Raw genomic sequence first — 13399 nt, 5'->3', positions numbered from 1 at the left:
GACACCCTCCCTCCGCGCCTCCCGCGCGCCCGCCCGCCGCGGCCCCGCCCCGGCCCCGCCCCCGGCCGCGGCCCCGCCCCGGCCCTCCTCCGCCTGGGGTGCGGAGCGGCCGCAGCCGCGGGAGCTTGCGGAGTGGGCTGCGGGCCGAGGCAGGCCGGCGGGCTCCTGCAGAGGCTGCGCTGCAGCGGCCAGCGGCCTCCGAGCTCCGGCGGGGCTTCCCGCGACCGGGACCGGGGCACGCTCTTGAGGTCTATGCGGGCTTTCTTCCCACGGTGTTTTCCCGGGCCTCTGCTTCCCTCCCTTGTCGGTCCCCCTCCCTCCCCCACGTGCAAGCGTCTCACCCGTCTGAGGGCAGCGTGCCTGCGCCTGGATTTAAGAAGGGGAAACCAAGGGCAAAAACCGCCCACCAGGGCTTTGAACAACAGCTACCTCCCGGAATGCCTTCAGCACCTCGTGTTTTCCCTGTGTGCCTGTAGACGTTGCCAAAGGCACAAAGGCCCCCTCTCGGTCAACTGAGCTCGGGTGTTCGGGTGTTCGTTGTTCAGATTTCATCTAAAGACACAACCCTCTCTTTCAGGTTAACAGGTTGGTCAGTCTAGCCAGCCTTGATCCTGAATTGAAAATGTTGCATCTCCTGCCTACCCCACCCCCATCCCCCTAACCCCCAATAGTTGCTACCTGCATAGTGGCTTTTCCCAGGGGACGATTACTTGGGCCGCGAGGATCCATGGCCTGTTCTGGCTTCCGCAGCCTAGCTCCCCCGCTGTCTCTCCCTGACTGCATTCTGGGTCGGACTTCCCTCGGCTGCGACCATCACAGAAGGGCTGTGAGCCAGACACCGCTCGCTGCAAAGGGCGGCAGGATTTCTGCCACGGGAGCCGGGAATCGCGTTCCCTTCACTTCCACTAAACAAGTGGCCTGGTGCCACATTAAACTTTCCAGCTTTAATCATTTAAAAATATATAGGCATGTTTTATTTATAGAGCTCCTACTGTTTCTCTGCATATTTTAACATTTCGAGAGCAAATAAGGAAGCGAAGACAAGTGAAAGCCTCCAAGTTATTCTAAGAGAAGTAGCAATGCCATTGTGGAATCAAACAGCTTGGTTTGAATTCCATGTCCGCCTGGCCCTGGCTTATGACCCTACCCGGATTTCTTTACCTTTCACGATAGTTTTCGCATCTCTGTAATGGGTGTAATACTAGATACTTCTTAGGATTGTTAGGAAGTAAAGAAAATGCACAAAGAACCCCCCCCAAAATTGGCCCATTATCTTAAGATCTTATGTGATATGAATTTCGATCTTCATCTAACTTTTTAAAAGTGTTATTTGCTAAAAAGGAGTAAAATTGGCCTGCATTGAACTCCTCCCATTCTCTATGATTTCCCCTACAAGTGGAGTTTTCAGAGTGAAATGATGTGCTCAAAGACAGGAAATATAAAAAAGGAAGTAGTAGGATTGAGGGAGGCATGACTAATCCACACACTGGATGATGAACCAAGAGATGCAAGATGACTGCTGCTTTCGCTGAGTTAACATGCTGTTATTTCAGTACTGTTGATCTGACTGACATGTTTAATTCAGATTCAACAAAAGAGTTGTTCAGCTCCTACTGTTTACCAGGCTCTGTGCTGGGAGCCCTGGGCTGCAAAGGTGGATAAAGCTTTCTCCTTACCCTTGGGAGCTAACTCTTGAGGACCCATGCCACACCCCTCTGCTGTTGAATCCCAGGTCATGCTTTTTTTTTTTTTTTTTTGGTGAGAGACAGAATCAGCATGAGCAGGGGAGGGTCAGAGAGAGAGGGAGATACAGAATCTGAAGCAGGCTCCAGGCTCCGAGCTAGCTATCAGCACAGAGCCTGATGCAGGGCTCGAACCCACGAACCGTGAGATCAAGACCGGAGCCGAAGCAGGAGGCTTAACAGACTGAGCCACTCAGGCGCCCCCAGGCCATGCTATCCTGACAACCTGAGTTCTCCGTGCAGGTATAAAAATATCAGTATTCAGAAAGCCCCCCCATTAAACGTTAACCATTTTTCATGATCACATGATTAGAGACGTGTATCACAGTTTAGTCATGAGAAAGACAGTATGCAGACTAATCTAGATTTTCCTTTTTTTTTTTTTGACTGTTCAGATGTTTTATTGCTTCGAGAGTAATAATTTTCATTAAAGGTCAGAGGACAGATGATTGTTATCTTTTACTAGTCCACACACCATAGCTGCCCCTTAACTTACACCATTATAAACCAACAAACAACAAAGCACAATGAAGACTTCCCGGTTGGATTTTACTTTATTACTTTAATGAGGCCTCACAGAACTTCCACAATGACAGTGTCTAGGATAGAACGGTCTCTGTTTCCAACTTCCTGATTCTATTATCGCCTCTCCTCAATCCTTTCTGTGACCTCAATGCCTGGAAGGATCTGGCCTCTGCTTTTCTCTCTACCCCTCTCCAACTTCTGCCTCTTCCCCTACTTCCTTCCACCTTCTACACACTGGTCTTGGCTCTGACACACACACACACACACACACACACACACACACACACACACACGGCTCTTGCCTTTAAGGTCTTAATTGGCTTCTTTCATCTTTGACATCTCACCTCTGCAAAGAGGTTTTCCCTCATCTCTCCTAAAGTAGCTCCCACCCCTGGTTACTCTATAATGTCATCTAGTCCTATCACCTCATGTGAAGGTAACATTTTCTTCACTCCCATGTACTGAGCTGAATTGGATTATCTTGTTTATTTGTTGTCTGTAAATATATCCCAATTGGGAGCGCTTCCCATTACCCCCCACCACTAGCCCCACCGTTCAAGCCACATCTTGTTTCACCAGGATGGCAGCAGCAACCTGACCTTCTGATTTGTGTCCCTGCTTCCACCCTTGCCTACCCCACAGCCAGAGTGGTCCTTGGGAAATGTGAATTAGACCCTGTCACCCTTCTGCCCAGAAATACTCCAGTATCTCTCCATTTCCCCCAGAGTAAAAGACAAAGACTTTACAGTGGCCTTGCAAAGCAGAGAGTGACAAGTTTGTTCATTCCAAGTCGAACAAAGGAAAGACCAATTGGTCGTTGGTCATAGTACAACCAACCACCCAGAATCTCTTTTAATCAATCAGTGACAACCTTGCCCTCGGTGACAGCTCCTTGCTTCAGAAAGCCAGCCAATCAGCGACAACCACACTCCAGTAATCCTGCTTCCTTAGCTAAAGGTCAACTCATCCCCAAGAATCCAGCTTCTACAAGTGTGAATCTCTGAACCCACGATTCCCAAAACACTGTGTAAGGCCACAGATTCCTTTGTCCACAGACTCTGCCTTACAGTGCAGCTGTCCTTTGGTTAGCAAGAAATATAATCGGCACATTTGATTTATTTCTTTCAGAAATTAATGGTTGCCTCTTCTCTGGAAAAGGCCTATGGTATCTATGATCTGTCTCCTTTGCCACTCTTCTGCTAACTTCTCCTTTTTCCTTTGCTCACTCCGCTTTTTGTTGTCCTTGTTTCTAACAGGAATGCTCCTGCCTCAGGCCCTTTGTGCTTGCTGATACATACTCTTCCCTCTGATATCCATAAAGCTCAATCTCTCAGCTCCTTCCATTTCTCAATGAGGCCAACCCTGGTCACTTGTCTAAAAGTTGTGATTCCAGCTCCTGATCGCCACTCTCACTTTCACTGCTTTAATTTTCAATGACACTTACCGCCTTCTAACAAACTACAGAGTTTCTTTATTTATTTTGTTTGTGATTTGTTTGTGTTTGTCTGTATCTTCCCATTAGAGTGTAAGCTCTATGAGGACAAGGATTTTTGCTTGTTTTGTTCACCAATGCGTCCTGAGCACATAGTAGGTACTCAATATATACGTGTTAAATGAAAGATTATTAATATGTCACATTAGGATATGAACTCTTTGCGTGCAAAGACCTTGTGTTCGCCACTGTATACTTGATGCCTAGAACAGTGCGTTCTAGCATGATGTAGCTCTGTAGGTGTGTGGGCCTTGAACGCATGCGCAGGCATTGGATCAGCTATATTTTAATTGATAATATAAATAACCTTGAAGTTACTAAAGCCTTACATGTTGTCTCTCTCCAGAGAAACAGAATTAATAAACACACTTAAAATTCTTCAGGTTATTATGAAGTGTTAATCAACATATTCAACACTATTTCCCCATGGATTAGTGAGTTATTAATTAATTAATTAGTTAGTTAATTAACTCACTAATCCATGGGGAAACAGTGAAAATATCTTTGATCTACCTGAAAAAGCCACAAGATCACTTGTTTCTCGGGCTGCTCAGGCGGTGGCCCGGAGGAAAACCTATCTGTAATAGGAAGGGCCAGAAAACATACTTTTCTCATTTCATTTGCTTTCTGCTTAAACTGTTCGGTCCTCCTTGAACCGATGCCGCTGTCTGCAATGTCTCTTTAATCTATTTAATGTAGTAACGTGGCCAGATTATTCTTTATGAAACACTTCCTGAAACACAGTTCCTATCACGTTGTTACCTTTTACAAATCACGAAAATAGTTCCTGTTGCTTGCGTGCCTACAGTGTGGCAGGCACTCTGCTAATTCTACATGTGTGTTTTCTCATTTCAGCCATGCCATGACCTCATGTTATTTTTATCCCTATTCAAAAGACTTGAGAACAGGCTAAGAGTTTAGGAAACCCAGAAATCCCACAGCTAGAAGTTGGAGGAACCATGTCTCAGATCTTTTTTTTTTTAATGTTTTTTAAAATTTATTTTTGAGAGACAGAGAGAGACAGCGCGAGCAGGGGAGGCTCAGAGAGAGAGGGAGACACAGAATCGGAAACAGTCTCCAAGCTCTGTGCTAGCTGCCAGCACAGAGCCCGATGCGGGGCTTGAACCCCCGAACCACCAGATCATGACCTAAGCTGAAGCCAGATGCTTAACCGACTGAGCCACCCAGGCGCCCCCACGTCTCAGATCTATGACTCTGTCTTAGTCTTGCCTCACTGCAGGTTCAGTCTGGCCTCCATTTGTCTGATGAAATTCCTACCCATTCACAAGATCTGAACAGACATTTCTCTAAGAAGATGTACAGATGACCAAGGAGCACACGAAAAGATGCTCGGCATCAGTAACCCTGAGGGACATCCAAATGAAAACCACAATATGACACCACTTCATATTCACTAGTTTGGCAATAACAAAAGAGGTGAAAAAGGCCAAGTATGACGAGGATCGGGAGAAATCAGAACGCACGTAGAGAGCTGGTGGGAATGTAGTATGGTATAGCCATTGTGGAGAACGTTCTGGCAGTTTCTCAAACAGTTAAACATAGAGCTGCCATTTCAGCCAACAATCCCCATTCCTAGGTATACACCCAAGAAAAATAAAAAATATATATATGTATCCACACAAAGACTTGTACATGAAGGTTTCGAGCAGTATTATTGATATAACCAAAAAATGGAAATAAACCAAATGTCCACCCACTGATGAATACATAAACGAATGTGGCATCCCCATACAATGAAATCTTATTCGACCATAAAAAGGGAAGAAGTTCTGATATGTGCTACATGGATAAACCTCGAAAACATTAAAAAGATGAAAGGAGCCAGACACAAGACCAGAGTATATGATTTCATTTTATATTAAATGCCTAGAAGAGCAAATCCATTGAGACAGAAAGCTAACTAGCGGTCCTTAGGGCTGGCAGAGGGGATGAGAGAGTAAGGAGTGGTGGCTATAAGGCACGGGGTTTCATTCTGAGGTGATGAAAATGTTCTAAAACTGATTGTTGATGATGGTAGCACTGATATGTCAACACACTGAAAAACATTGAACTGTGCACGTTGAATGGGTGATTAGCATCGTATGTAAATGATATCGCAATAAAATTGTTACCAAAAAAAAAAATCCTACCCATTCTTAATATCTTTATGTGAGAAGCGCATGTAAAATGATAAGAAAACCACTAAATCTCCAATAGAAAAATAAGTTCGGGATATGAGATAGAAAACTCATAGGAGGAAAAATATGCAAGGCTAATAAACATGGTGGAGAGGGAAGGTTTACCCTCAAATGCACATCAGAAGAGAGATCTTTCAAATAAACAAAGAGTTTTACAACAAAGGTGATGATGAAGATATGATGAGTTGGGTTCCGTGCACTGACGACTAGAAGCTTTCCAGAAAGCACTTATTAGTCAACGTGCATTGGCAGCTTTTACAGTGTTCTTAGCCTTCTCGTCAATAGATGTATCATAAGGAAATAATTTGTAATGCAGGTGAGAAGATGGTAAGAAGATATTCAGAAGAGCATTGTCAGCAGTAGGAAAAATTGGGGTTAATTATATGGCAGGCAGACTCTACAATGGCCGCCAATGACCCCTCTTCCTGGTATTCACACTTTTGTGTAATGCTCTCCCCTAGTACGTGGGCTGGACTTATCCACTAACTTCTAATGAATAGAGTACAGCAGGCATAGCTAGATTATAAAAAGAATATGTATTCTTTCTTGACTACCCTTTCTCACTTTCTCTTTAGATGATAGAGAGATGCCTGGGTGGCTCAGTCGGTTGGGCATCTGACTTCGGCTCAGGTCATGATCTCACGGTTTGTGGGTTGGAGCCCCGTGTAGGGCTCTGCACTGACAGCTCAGAGCCTGAAGCCTGCTTCTGATTCTGTGTCTCTCCCGCTCTCTGCCCCTCTCTTGATCATACTGTCTCTTTCTCTCTCTCTCTCAAAAATAAATAAAACATATAAAAAAAATTAGATGATAGAGAGATAAGTAGATATTTGCAGATATCTATCAATCTATGCAGCAGATAGATCTATAGAGAGTAGGAGAAAGGAATTGATGTCTCCAACCAGCAGCCAGCAAGGAACTGGATTCTGCCAATAGCCAAGTAAGCTTGGAAGTGGGTCTTCCCCGATTTGAAAAAAAAATTTTTATTATGTTTTTTTTTTAATTTATTTTTGAGAGACAGAGACAGCATGAGCAGGGAAGGGTCAAAGAGAGAGGGAAACACAGAATCTGAAGACAGGCTCCAGGCTCTGAGCTAGCTGTCAGCACAGAGCCTGATGCAGGGCTCGAACCCACAAACCGTGAGATCATGACCTGAGTCGAAACTGGACACTTAACCGACTGAGCCACCCAGGAACCCCCACCATTTGAACCTTGAACTGACTGCAGCCTGCCCAATATCTTGGTTGCATCCTTGAGAAGCCCTGAGCCACAGCCACTCCCAGATTCTGCCCTGCAAAAACTGTGAGGTAAGAAATGTTGGTTGTTTTAAGCCATCGAGTTTTGGGGTAATTTGTTACACAGAAATAGATACAACCTAATTGTCCAACAATTTGAAATTTGTTACAGATGTCACAAAATAGAATATTAGATTACTACTTAAAAATTTGGGGAGCACATGAGTGACTCAGTGGGTTGAACATCTGACTCTTGGTTTTGCCTCAGGTCATGATCTCATGGTTTGTGGGTTCAAGCCCTGTGTCAGGCTCTGTGCTGCTACTATGAAGCCTGCTTGGGATTCTCTCTCCCTCTCTCTCTGCCCCTTTCCTTCTCTCTCTCTTTCTGTCTCTCAAAAATAAATAAACATTTATAAAAAAATCTCTTGAAGAACTTTTAATAACAGGGGGAGATGTTCAGAATAGAATGTTGAGAATAAAGCAAACTACCAGAAGATATACAAAAGAATCCCAGTTTTGTAAATCTATATATAAACACAAGAGAAAACCTGCAAGTAAAAATGTCGAAAGCAAACAATTTTCTCTGAAGAACAGAATCTGTGCTCAGTGCATGCTGACTGATTTCAGTTAGGAAATCATTCACTCTGCCCACCTTTATTGAATGTCTGCAATGTACCAGCCAGCCCTGGGGAGACAGTGGGGATCAAGCCCAAGCCCCTGATCTGGTGAAATTTATTTCTTAATTTTTTATTGTTGTTGTTGTGTCTTTATTTTTGAGACAGAGAGAGACAGAGCATGAGTGGGGGAGGGGCAGAGAGGGAAAGAGACACAGAATCTGAAACAGGCTCCTCTCTGAGCTGAGCCCAATGCAGGGCTTGAACCCACGAACTGCAAGATCCTGACCTAAGCCAAAGTCAAATGCTCAACCGACTGAGCCACCCAGGTGCCCCTTAATGAGATCTCTTGGTGGTTTATTTTATGGTGGCTGGAGAGAGGTGGAGAGTAGTAGATAGATGGGCAATACATTAAAAATTTTTTATTTAAGTTTATGTATTTATTTTTAGAGAGAGAGACAGAGAGAAAACGAGCAGGGAAGGGGCAGAGTGAGAGGGAGAGAGACAATCCCAAACCAGCTCCACACCCAGCGCAGAGCCTTAAGTGGGGCTCAATCTCACGACTGTGAGATCGTGACCCGACTGGCAATACGTTAGAGGTAGAACATTTTTGTGCCAAAAAGGAAGAGCGAAGAAATAGGGTTTACTCTTGAGGGATTGGCTTGGCTAACTTGAATGGAGGATTCTAGAGCTAGACTCCTTTATATGAAACCCCGATGCAGGCGGCAAGTGACCTCGTGTAAATGGGCTACATAACCTCTGCATGCCTCGGTCTCCTTATCTGCAAAGTGGTGCCTTCCCTCAATCATTTTGGAGATAACAGCCTAACTCAGAGTTGTGAGGAGGTGTGGGTCAGTATAAAGAGCTTGGAAGAGTACCTGACACATTGAAAAATGGCCAAAATTGTCAGCCACTGTGATCATTGCTATAATTATTGAGATGGGAACAACTGAAGAAAAAACCAGAACTAAGAAAGACTGAGTACTGAAGGGGTGTCATGGCCATTAATGTCTTTATTACAATGACGTCCTGCCATCTTTAAAGATTATCTGGTTTACCAGTTATGGGAGTAGTTTATGTGCTATGTTATCATTAATATCAGCATTACTGTGGATTTGAGGTGCCTGGGGAAGGAATGAAAGGACAGTAAATTTTAATAGGGACTTTAGGGACTGGTCCTATCAGGGGAGGGGTAAGGAGGCCGATTGAGCCCTGCAGAAGGAACTGAGGAAGGGAGACAGACCCCAGACCTCCCTCCCACCTCCAGATCCAGGGCGGCTCTTGCAGTGGCTCTAAGGACGGAAAGGATTATGACGTCATGCCTCCCAGGTAGAATTCAAAACAGAAAGGACGCTTCAGTGCAAAATACATGGTTGAAAGTTCTGAAAAGTTCCTGCTTTCTCCAAAATGGGCACCTCGACTTGGTTTACAATATCAAATTCTTCCTCTCAATTTTTCCCTTATTTTATGTCTTTTTTTTTTAATATTTCTGCTTTATTGGTCCTCCATTTATTTTGGTTTGGATGATAGGTAATTCCCCCGCGGAAAGTTTCGGCCACTGACAAGCACATGGCCAAAGTTATCTGGCCAGCTCTTTGGTGAGCTTATGATCACCTGTCTCCAGGATTCTTATGCGTCCCCTGGTTGGAGACCATTGCACCACCACACCTTTGACTTGACACTGATTGGAACCCAATCGAATCAAAGGATACAAAACTACAAGCACAGACTGAAGTCACATGACTGAATTTTCTGAGCCTAGAGGGAGTTTTTTAAAAGGCTTTTATGACCTCACTGAGAAGTCGCTGAGTTTTATCAAATATATAAGATGCCTCTCCCAACTTGGCACATCCCCCGCCTTCAAACTTGTCCTTCTGAAACAGCATTTTCCTGCCTGGAAAAGCCCCTTCCAGCTGTTTGCCTACAGTGTCATAGACTCATTCAGCTAAGAAGTTCTTGAGATCTTCAAGTTCAAAGGTTATAAACGCCTACCCAACCAGGGGGCGCTTTGGAGGCAGCACACATAGTTTTACTTGACCCTTACGAGGTTTGGAGTGGGGAGGGAGGAATTTAAGTTGCTTGGGGGGATGGCTTCTTTCATTTGCCCCAGGCCCCACTTGCTTCCCTCAGGCTATTCCTCGCATTTATGGAACTGCCTGACCTCTGAAGACAGATCTCTGACTTTGGGTCACTTATGCTGGTTCTGACCTCCAACTACGTCACGTGAAAGCAAAACACTTCCTTACCCAGGGCTGTAAACCTAACACCAAGGATAGCGGGGTGTCACTCTCCCTCTGGTGTCAAAGCTGGGAGGAGCTGGCCTGTGGGCTGTCACCTGCCTGGCCACCAGCCCTAGGGAGAAAGCCAAAGCAGAGAGAGAGAGAGGCAGAGAGGAGGAAGAGAGGAGTCTCAGAGTTCTGGTTTCTGGTTCTCCACCCTGTCTAAGCCAATCCTCTCTGGGTTTCTGTCCCTTGAAATTAAGCCGTGAGTAATAGGTCCTGTGTCTGGTGTGGTCCCAGGAATAATAACCACAAAGGGGAAGTTAATTCAGTCCATTGTGATCTGCTTGTCATCTTCTTTCCTCTGAATTAGTATACGAACTCCCCTTTCCACCACCATTGTGGGTGATGTGCACTTTAGGGACGTGGCGGGATGGGATAGGTTGCCTCCTCTGTCAGGGTGATGGGTAGCTGGGGCTTCATGATTGGCTGTTTTCAAACTGGTGTGGAACATTCCAGGTCTGCAGGCGAGGGGTGGGGGTCATTGGTGCACGGTGTTTTTCCCACCCACAGCAAAATGGCTGCTCAGTCGCCATGCCAAGGTGACTCCCAAGGTGACTCTTACATTCCAACCTTTTTGGTGTTATGGGGCGGCGTCAGGTCTCTGGCTACTTCCTGCTGAAATCGGGGCAGCATTATGATCAGGGCCTATGGTCAGAATGGGAGAGTATTGGTGAACCAGGAGCAGGTGGGTGGTGGCACGGTTGGTGAATCTGGATACCAGTTCCTGCAAAAAGTTGGAAAAACAGCGAGTAGACACAGCCCCAGTAGGGTTATGAGGAGTAATGAGATTATGGGTTGGGCCAGGGTGGACAAGAGGCTAATTAATCATGGAGACCAGTTGAAGAGGCTTTCATACCAATTTTGGTTTTTGGCTCCTTACTTTTGCCCTTTCTTGTAGATGGCCGCGAACCATGGCTAAGATATCTTGTACAATTCCTGAGCTATTGGCATAGAAGCAACATTGTTCCCCTAAAGCCTGGCATAATCCTCCTTGGTGTAATGGTAATAAGTCTAACCCTCGCCTGTTTAGTAACACCATTTCAGCTAAGGAATCCAAGGAGTGTTGTAAATGACTAATAGAGCTTTCTGGCTCCGCTAGATGGGGCCTGATCAAGCTGAAGCGTTTTTAAGGAATGAAACAAATTATAACTCTGATGTAAGGTTGGGAATAATGGGAGGGGGTCTCCCAATTTTATAAGGAGTAAGGCCTAGGGTTTAAGGGGAATTTTACCCTGTAAAGGGCCTAGGGAAGGAGAGTTTACCCAATCTCCGCCAGTCTCCATGGTTAATTTGGCGAGGGTCTCTTTTAGGGTTTCTAATATCTGGCGCTGCCTGGTTTACAAAAGTAAGAATCACAGCAGGTTTGTTTCCTGGTTTTTCAGGATCCTTGGGCATATAATTGCGATATGCCTGCATGATTCTAAAAGGCGGCCAGAGACTCATCTTTTCCTGTTGTACGTGATTAACCTTAGCCAAATTGGTGGGCTGTCTAGCAGCCACTTGAAGACCCCCCATTAGAGTCTGGCGGTAGAGGTGTAGGCTTCCCTTACCTTCTGCCATGTTGAAATCCTATGCCCAGATTAGAGGCAATTAATACCGACAGAACATCCTAACCATTAAGAGGAAGGTGAGCGTAATCAGGAACTTTTTGCTATTTTCCCAGCTTTCTGGGGCAACATTTGCCAGTCCAATGGCAAAGAGAGAGGACAGTTTAACTCCTTGGACTGGTGATGCATTGTTGAAACATAGTTTTTCTCTCTAAAAAACCTCATTTTTAGATAGCCAGATTGAGACCAATGCCTTTGTGGAACAAGTTCAGTCTTAACAACCTTGGCCTGATTATTTACATAAGCTCAGCAAGAATAAAGATTGTTCATGAGAGTTTTATAAGGCTTGCTTTGCTGGGTCCTTTTATAATTTATAAGGAATCTCCAGGTTGAACTTTTAGTAGCCCCTCTGGGCCAGAAGCCAAGCCAAGCACTTTCCATGTGTGCAATACCTGTTGAGTTGGGCCAATTCCTCTTCCCGAGGTTCCCAAGATATGGCGAGGTCCCTGCACCTGCCAGGAAGTGACCTTCTTTACTCACCTGGGGAAGACTGCTGAGAAGTCTGTGAGCAAGGTATCCAGACAACATTTCCATGAGGCTTTAAGGCTCCATGTTCCATAAAGTCAACCTTAGTTTCTTAAAGCTGTCGGGTCATATCGAGTCTATGCATGACTCTCAAATAGGACATTCCAGTCAAAGCTTCGGTAAAATAACCAGTAATGGTGTCCTGCTATAAAATGAACAGATTCTTATTGAACTTATACAAACAATTGTAATTGCCATGGAAAGAGAATACTCATTGTGAGTTTTTGAATTTCAGAAGGTTTAAGTAGAGAGAAAAGATAAATGCTCTAGATTACAAATAACATTTCTGAATATCACAGATTTTCCGTGGTCCTTTGTTTCTTATCACCCTGGGCAGAGGGAGAGGAACCTGTTGCCTGAGGCTACTTATGCAGATTGGCTTCTCCCCACCCAGTGGATGTGGGCTAAATCTTTAAAGCATTCAGGTGCTCAGGAAGGAGGGGCCACCCTTATTGGCTCTCTGGTTGCCCCGGGCAATGGGGCGGTCTTCGTGGGCCAGTCCTTCCCCACCCAGGTGGTACAGAAGAAAGAATGGGGGAAGGGAGAGCAAAAGGAGAGGCTCCTCAGGGGACAGAGAAGGAGAATTTCCAGCTTAAAATTTTCTCCAATTATAGCTGTTAACCTGGGAAATGAATGAGGGAGAAGTCCTCACATCTACAAGGCAGAGGAACACAGAGAGAGTCAGTGTCCCCTTCAGTATGATTTTATCTCAGCCAGATCGCAAAGACAGACAAAGGGGTAGGGGTGCCCCCTCTAATGAGGAGACCAGTCAGATACCCATCTGGCTGTGTCCCAAAGGAACTTAGGTGATGCTTAGCCTTAGCGGTCTCAGCATTGTGACTTACGATGGGAAGCTGTTCCAGTGCTGCCATAGACAGGCAGGCTTGCCAGACTGAGTTGCACATTCACATTCACCTACACATAAGACCAAAAACAATGACAATGACACTGGACAAAACGGGTGCAGAAGTGGCCACAAAACAGGTGTTTACAGGTTTACTAAAGGGCCCGACTAACGTCTCGGTATGGCCCTGGAGTGGGAAGTCGTGTGTCCAGACCTCCATTTAATACACCAGACAAAAAGCACATGTGCATTCAAAATTTAGATGATAAACTAGTTTACTTCCGGAGGTTTAGACAGGTGACTCTCACAGATTACTGACACCATTTCCAAGGTGGAAG

This window comes from Suricata suricatta, chromosome 10, assembly GCF_006229205.1.
Source record: "Suricata suricatta isolate VVHF042 chromosome 10, meerkat_22Aug2017_6uvM2_HiC, whole genome shotgun sequence".
NCBI lineage: Eukaryota > Metazoa > Chordata > Mammalia > Carnivora > Herpestidae > Suricata > Suricata suricatta.
This window is presented reverse-complemented; position numbering follows the sequence as displayed.